This window comes from Lemur catta, chromosome 6, assembly GCF_020740605.2.
Source record: "Lemur catta isolate mLemCat1 chromosome 6, mLemCat1.pri, whole genome shotgun sequence".
Classification (NCBI taxonomy): domain Eukaryota; kingdom Metazoa; phylum Chordata; class Mammalia; order Primates; family Lemuridae; genus Lemur; species Lemur catta.
The window spans coordinates 79,853,654-79,861,589 of record NC_059133.1 but is presented as its reverse complement, the minus strand read 5'-3'; positions in this window follow the sequence as shown (position 1 = coordinate 79,861,589).

Below are 7,936 nucleotides of genomic sequence, written 5' to 3'. Positions count from 1 at the left end.
GCACTCTGGGAGGCCGAGGTGGGAGGCTCACTCAAGGTCAGGAGTTTAAGACCAGCCTGAGCAAGAGTGAGACCCTGTGTCTACTAAAAATAGAAAGAAATTATCTGGACAACTAAAAATATACATATAGAAAAAGCCGGGCATGGTGGTGCATGCATGTAGTCCCAGCTACACGGGAGGCTGAGGCAGGAGGATTGCTTGAGCCCAGGAGTTTGAGGTTGCTGTGAGCTAGGCTGATGCCACAGCACTCTAGCCTGGGCAACAGAGTGAGACTCTGTCTCAAAAAAAAAAAAAAAAAAGAAAAAAAAAAAAAGAATAGCATTCTGTCCAGTGTAGGTTCCCACGCTGTACCCTGAGCTGGTGGGATAGGCTCCAGCCACCCACAACCCTGAACTGAAATAAGTGGGTAAATAATTATCTTACTTGTTTTTATTAATCTTTCTTTAATGTATTTGTATGGCTCACACTCACATTTATTTCAGTGTTTAATATTAGAACCATTTGGGGTCTTTATTTAGAATTTTGATGATGCTTTTGTGACCATAAATATGCCATAAGAACTGAACTCTTGTTTATATCATTAGTCTGTGGTAAAATTGGTTTTGTTACATGTTGTTTCGCTCAAAGTTGCAGTTTCCAAGAACCTATCAATGACGATAAGTGAGGATATACTGTTTTATGATGGAGCAGTGACTAAGTGATGAACACAATAGTACCTCTCTTCTGAACTCTAGAGATCCTTTCATGTCCACTTTCAACTAAACTACAAAATAACTGTCAGGTGGCAGGCTAAGTGGTACTATCCCCACTTTACATATAAGCTAGTATGAAGTCACATGGCAGGTTAGAGGCAGAGCTGGGACCAGAACCAGCTCTCTTAGTGTTTCTAAAATTACTTATCACTCAGGAGCATTTTAGAAACCTAAGTTCTGTTAATGAGAAAGCCAAACTCTGTAAAATATTTTAAAGAGTTTTATTCTGAGCTTAGCATGAGTGACTGCAGCTCAGTGAAACAGAGTCTCAAAGGGTCCTGAGAAAGTTCACCCAGGGTGGTCAGAACAGTTTGGTTTGATACATTCCAAGGAGACAGGAATTGCGAGTAAAATCATAAATCAATTCATAAGAGGTATACACTGGTTTGGCCTGAAAAGGTGGGACATCTCAAAGTGGGGGCTTACAGGCGGGTTTAGGGATTTTTTTTTTAGTTGGCAATTGGTTGAAAGAGTTAAGCTTTTTCTAGAGACTTGGAGTTAGTAGAAAGGAATATTTAAGTTAAGATAAAGAGGGGTTTGTTATCTGTCATGCGATGCTGTGCTAGCATCAGGTTGGAAGGTAAGTCACAACAAAACTGTTTAGGAAGATTGATGGCCTACGGGCGTGACTTAACCTTAGCCTTGTATGGCTTTAGGTTTTGTTTATAATTTGGTGGCTATGTTATTGTCACAAAGAGTCTGTTCTGTCTCTATTTTAACATTAATGCTGCTCAGTTGTGTCTAAACCACCAAAAGGGAGGGAGCATACCAGGGTACGTCTAAACTCCCTTCCTGTCATGGCTGGGAACTCAATTTTTAAGATGTTTCTGAGGTCCCCTTGGCCAAGAGTGGGTCCATTCAGTTGGTGGGGGGGTTAGGATTTTTATCTGTAGCCATTTAGTCGATCCTTAAAGAAGTGAGGATCCTGAGAATTTAACTATGTCAGTGCTGTCTTTTTTATACTATTATCTGAAAAAAAAAAGGGTGCCTTTAAAGATTTTTTTTTTTTTTAAGATTAGGAAACAAAAAGAAGTCACAAGGAGCCAAAACAGGACAGCAAGGTGGATGCCTAATGATTTCCCTTTGAAACTCTCATAAAATTGCCCTTGTTTTAGGAGAGGAATGAGCAGAAGCATTGTCATGATGGAGAAGGACTCTGGTGAAGATTTCGTGGGATTTAGCTTTCTGCTAAAGCTTTGGCTAACTTTCTCAAAACACTCAATAATAAGCAATAACAATAATGTTTTTGTTCTTTGGCCCTCCGGACAGTTAACAAGCAAAATGCCTTGAGCATCCCAAAAAACTGTTGCCATGACCTTTGCTCCTAACTGGTCCATTTTTGCTTTGACTGGACCACGTCCACCTCTTGGTAGCCATTGCTTTGAATGTGTTTTGTCTTCAGGTTCATGCTGGTAAAGCCATGTTTCACATCCTGTTAAATTCTTCAGAGAAATGCTTCAGGATCTTGATCCCACTTGTTTAAAATTTCCATCGAAAGCTCTGCTCTTGTCTGCAGCTGACCTGGGCACCATGGTTTTGGTACCCATTGAGTGGAAAGTTTGCTCAACTTTAACTTTTAGTCAGAATTGTGTAAGCTGAAGCAGTTGAGATTTATCTAGTGTTAGCACTGTTTGTGCTGTTAATCATTGGTCCCCTTAAATTAGGGCATGAAGAAGATGAAATTTTTCCTTAAAAATTGATATGACCTGTCACTGCAGGCTTCGTCTTCAACATCATCTTGTCCTTTCTTAAAATGAGTTATCCATTTGTAAACTACTGGTTTCTTTGGGGCACTGCCTCCATAAATTTTTCATAAAGCATCAGTGATTTCACCATTCTTCCATTCAAGCTTCACCATAAATTAGATGTTTGTTCTTGCTTCAATTTTAGCCACATTCATGTTGCTCTGAGAGGGGCTCTTTTCAAACTCATGTCTTATCCCTCTTAGTGCCTCAAACTAGATCTTGTTCAGACAAGTTATAACAAGTAAATACAAATTTATTTTGGTGCAATAAAATTTTGAAATCCATGCATAGTTTTTTCATAAGCTGCATTTTTCATGAACTTTTTGAAGATCTCTCATGTCCACTAAATTGCTTGAAATCTGAACAATTCCTCTTTTTTACCCTCAACTTTCTCTTGTAATAAATTAATCATATGTTGTTGCTAAAAGAAACCAACAGGTATTTCAACATTTTGCCTAGAATTCTCCATAAACAGATCTGTAGGTTCACTGGGATACCCCTGATACCAAGGTTATTGAGAATGGGGGAGTGGAGAAATAGCCACATCTACTTATAATTGCTAGAAGGTACCAATATTTACAAAAATACTCTGAAAATTGCTAACTACTAGAAATAAATCATTTTGGAATGCTTACATTGTCTCTCAGTCCCTATCATGGTGCCTGGCACATCATAAACTATCAATAAATAGTTATTGGATAAATAAGTGCTTAAATCAGTTGCTACAGACAACAGGCTTAGTAACCGTTTTGCTAATACATACTTTGGGTTCCCCTTTTCTAGTCTCCCATAATAACTTCACCATTGCCTCTCCAGCCTCCACTAATGTTATTTTTGTTATTTTCCCAGCTTTTTTTTTTTAAAGACAGGGTCTCACTCTGTCACCCAGGTGGGAGTGCAGTGGTGCGATCATAGCTCATCATAACCTGAAACTCCTGCTCTCAAGCAATCCTCCTGCCTCAACCTCCTGAGTAGCTGGGACTACAGGCACATGCCACCATGCCAGGCTAATTTTTTTTTCTATTTTTTTAGAGACAGGATGTTGCCTAGGCTGGTCTTGAACTCCTGGCCTCAAGCAATGCTCCTACTTCAGCCTCCTGAGTAGCTAGGACTACAGGTATGCACCACCATGTCCAGCTAGTTTTTAAATTTTTTTCGGAGAGACAGGATCTTGCTATATTGCCCAGGCTGGTCTCCAACTCCTGGCCTCAAGCGATACTCCTGCCTCGGTCTCCCAAAATTCTGGGATTACAGGCATGAATCACTGTGCTCAGCCTCTCCAGTCTTTATTTACAGTATCCTCACTGTCTTTCCAGCCTCCTCCAGCAATCTCCTTGTGTCCTTCCATTCTCTGTCTACCACCTAGTCCAAAAGCCATTGCTGCGTATTTTAAAGTTTTTGTTGTGACTGAACTCCACATCCAGTACCAATTTCTGTCTGACTTTTCTGTTGCAGAGGACCAAATTATCCCAAAATATAATGGCTTAAAAAAAATCTATTTACAATTTTTCACAATTCTGTTAGTTGGCTAGACTCAGCTGAATGGTAACTCTGCCAACATGGTGTTGGCTAGGGTTATGTACATGGCTATATTCAGCTAGTAACTCACCTGGGGCTGAAATGTTCCCTTAAAGGAAAGGACTGTAAGTCCAAAGTATAACTTTTGCCATATCTCATTGGTCAAAACAAATCGCAAGGCAGCCCAACTTCAAGGAGAGAGTGAATATACTTCTCCTCTGGAAGGGAGGAGCAACATGTGTGTACAGGATGGAGAGGGATTGCTAATAGCCGTTTTTGGAGATTATCTCTCAGACCCCTTACAACTTACTTGCTATTATTGATTGTACAGCACTATTCAAGAAGTCAAATAGGCTTGTATATGAAAACATCTTGGATTCATACATCTTATTTAAACCTATACCCAATTATTTACTATCTTCTGTCAATAATTTCTACAAAACAACTTTTAAACATGTTCTTCTTTTACTATTTCCTTAGCTTCCACCCCAGTTCAGATTGTGCATCCCTCAAATTATAAGCAAAAAATCAGATAACATGGCAAAAATCTATAAACACTCAGTATATAAACTTTTCTACTATAATTAAAATAACACAGTTTGACATATGTTTGTGATGATTACTGTACCTAAAGACTAGGAGTCACAGAAAGTTAACAAATCATACATATAGCTTCTATTCATCATATATTAATACAATCAAATAAAATTTTAATTTTTCCTTATTTGTTGATTTTTGATTTCTCTCGCCAGTATCAATGTCTATCATTTTTGTGACACCTGGTAGCATTTCATCACCATTATCATCACACACACTGCCATAGGGCCTCCATATTACTTCCTGATAATTGGGGTTTGTATTGGGGTGAGGGCTGTTCCTCCTCTTCCATCTCCAACCATGGACAGAATTAAGCTTCTCTGTTTTCTAGCCTTAGGAGCCTATCCTTTCTCCTCTCTTCTTTGCCCTTCTTCCTGGAAATCTTTATTTAAAAGATTAAATTTATGTTCAGCAAATACTCACTTTACTTCCCCTCCAACTTGGAGTAAACCGTTTCACTGTTCCACCGATTTGAGGCTTGGCTATGTGATTTGCATCAGTCAATAGAATGTAAATGGAAATGATGTGAGTACAGGCTTTAAGTGTGCTTGTAAAATTTGTTTTGTCTTCTTGTGCTTCAGTGATCTGACCTGGGTAGTTGCTATAGAAGCACATGGAGCATACTTGAACCCAACCTGCAACCTAGAGCCTGGAACGCAGAGGCCAGAGAAAAGAATCTTGCCTAGCCTAGCCAAGGAGCAACCAACCAAACCACAGACCTGTAGGAAAAATGAATGCTTATTGTTTTAGGACCCAACTTTTGGAGTGGTTTGTTCTGCAGCATTACTGCAGCAAGAGCTGATTAGAACACTCAGGCAGTTACTCCCTTCTTCCCGGTCATAATCCAGGAGTCTTGGGGCCAAGGGGGTTGAGGCACCAGAACCGATAATGATTATTATACTTTTTAATGAGTTAATTGTTTTTCATCATAATACCTATGAATTTGCTACCCAAAAGAATATTTTTGTATCATATTACAATTTTTTCAAGTCTCTCTAAATATCATTTATGCTCAATTCTACTTCAAAGTTATAAGGATTATTACAGTCAGTGCTGGATTGTGTTGTTTAATATACTAAAAAGTATATTTATTATTGTATCACAATTTAGAAAGCTATTTTGATAACTGTAACCCAGTATAACTGATTGCATCTCAATCCAAATATATTTCATTTTATGGATAAAAAGTTATTCTGAGAGTCCATTTACTAGAATAGGGTGCCAAAGTAGTCCATAGAACAAAAATGCTTAAGAATTGTGCTAGGCAATGGTGGAAACACAGGATGGAAGGAATCAGGGCCAATTAGTGACTGCGTGGAGCATAGAACCAGCCAGAAAACTTGGCCTAATTGCCTCAAGATTACATATGAGAGCACTAAATAATTCCATTTTTAAGCCACTGTATGTTGGGGTATCTTTTGTATAATAACTTACCTTCAGAAACACAAAGGGCATAGGTTTTGCTACTAAATCTAAAATGACACATTTGCAATTTTGATGTCTATGTTATTAAATGGCATAAGAGCCTGACATGGTGACTCACGCTTGTACTCCCAGCACTTTAGGAGGCCAAGGTGAGAGGATCGCTTGAGGCCAGGAGTTCAAGACCAGCCTGAGCAACACAGTGAGATCCTGTCTCTACCAGAAATAGACAAATTAGCTAGGTGTGGTGGCACATGTCTGTGGCCCCAGCTACTCGGGAGGCTGAGGCAGGAGGATCACTGGAGCCTAGGTGTTTGAAGTTGCTGTGAGCTATGATGACACCACTGTACTCTATCCCTGGCAATAGAGTGAGACCCTGTCTCAAAAAAAAAAAAAAAAAAAAAAAGGGCATGAGAAGTAATCAATTGTAGGAGTTTCAGAAAAAGATTATCTTGGAGATTGTTCTATATCTATATATTGAATTTTTTTCAGGGGCTTTGAATTCCTTTTTTACTTTTAGGTAATCTGTTTTTGCTTTTACTATGATAGGTCTAGGTGTAGAGTTATTTTATTATATTTTATTTTGGATTTTGGTGTACACTAATTTTCAAAATTTATGACTCTTTAATTTTGGAATATCCTGTTTATTATCTCTTCAAATACTAGGTCCCACCATACTGTCTCTTTACTTTTTTCTTTTATTATAAAGGATACAAATGAGCCATGTGAAGAGTTACGTAGGGTGAGGTCTGAAAGGACCTTAAGTGCAGGATCCTTTGTCCTGTGGAGTTGGGATGTGCCACCCTCCCAGCACGTGGATGTGTTTGCCAATGTGGAAGCTCCCCGAACTCTGTCTTTTAGGGTTTTTATGGAAGTTTCATTACATAGGCATGATTGTGGCAATTAGTGATTAACTCAATCGCCAGCCCTTCTCCCCTCCTGGGAAGTTGGGGGCAGCACTGAAAGTTTCAAGCTTCTAATCAAGATTTTGTCTTTGTGCCAACAGCCCCCATTCTGAGGCTCTCTAGGGGCCAGCCAAGAGTTGTCTCATTAGAAACCCCACCCCTGCCATCACCCTCATCACTCAGGAAATTTCAAGATTTTTAGGAGCTCTGTGCCAGGAACCAGGGACAAAAACTAAATGTCTTATTATATATACCACAGGTAGAGAAGGAAAGCTTCTCTTTGCAGTAGAAAGCCAATTAATAAATGTAGAACGTATGATGCAAATAGAAAATAAGCACTTGGCAAACACCACAGTGGTAATTATTTCAGACAAGTATTGTCAATGGATGTTAAAATTAGTAGGCAATTATATGCTAAGAAACTGGATATTTACATAGTGAAAGTACCTCTACATAAGATACTTATTAGTTACAAAAAGAAAAATAGTGACTTTACAGTGAAGAAACCTAGTAGACATTACCTTACCTAGTGATCAAAGTTAACATTACCAGTAAGTTATCAATATTATAATACATACTTCTTGATATGATGCACTGAGAAGGACAAAGAACCACTTATGTTGTGTTCTTGTTAGAAACACATAACCTAAATGTCTTCATGAGAAGTCAGAAAATCACTGCACAGTACTCTTCAAAAGTGTCAAGGTCATGAAACATAAAAGACTGGAAAATTGTTGAGGTTAAAGAAGGATAAGGAGACATAACAACTAAATGAAAGTTATGTCCTATATTGAATCCTGGGCTTAAAAATATGTTAGTGGATAATTGAAAAATGTAAATAAAGTGTATTGATTAGTTAATAATATTGTATCAATGTTAATTTCCTGATTTTAACAATTATATTTTAGTTATAGAAAATGTAAATACTTGGGTAAGCTATATGAAAGGTATATAAAAACTTTTTGTACTATTTTTGCAAATTTTGCACCTATAAAAT